Consider the following 208-nt stretch of genomic DNA (forward strand, 5'->3'; position numbering starts at 1 on the left):
CTGGGCAAAGACTTTTCAGAGGCGATGAGAGCCCCAGGTGGGGGCGTGTTGGAAGAAAGCTCTGGTGGGCGAGTGACAGGGGCGTGGGGAGATGGCTCCGCGTCTCAGCGGTGGTGTCCTGTCAGGAAGCCCCTGCGTGGCTGCTCCAGGTGTGAGTGTGAAGGCACCATGCCCAGCAGTCCAGCCCTGATCCTGGTGCCCTGGGTGT

This window comes from Pteropus vampyrus, unplaced genomic scaffold, assembly GCF_000151845.1.
Source record: "Pteropus vampyrus isolate Shadow unplaced genomic scaffold, Pvam_2.0 Scaffold295, whole genome shotgun sequence".
Lineage (NCBI taxonomy): Eukaryota > Metazoa > Chordata > Mammalia > Chiroptera > Pteropodidae > Pteropus > Pteropus vampyrus.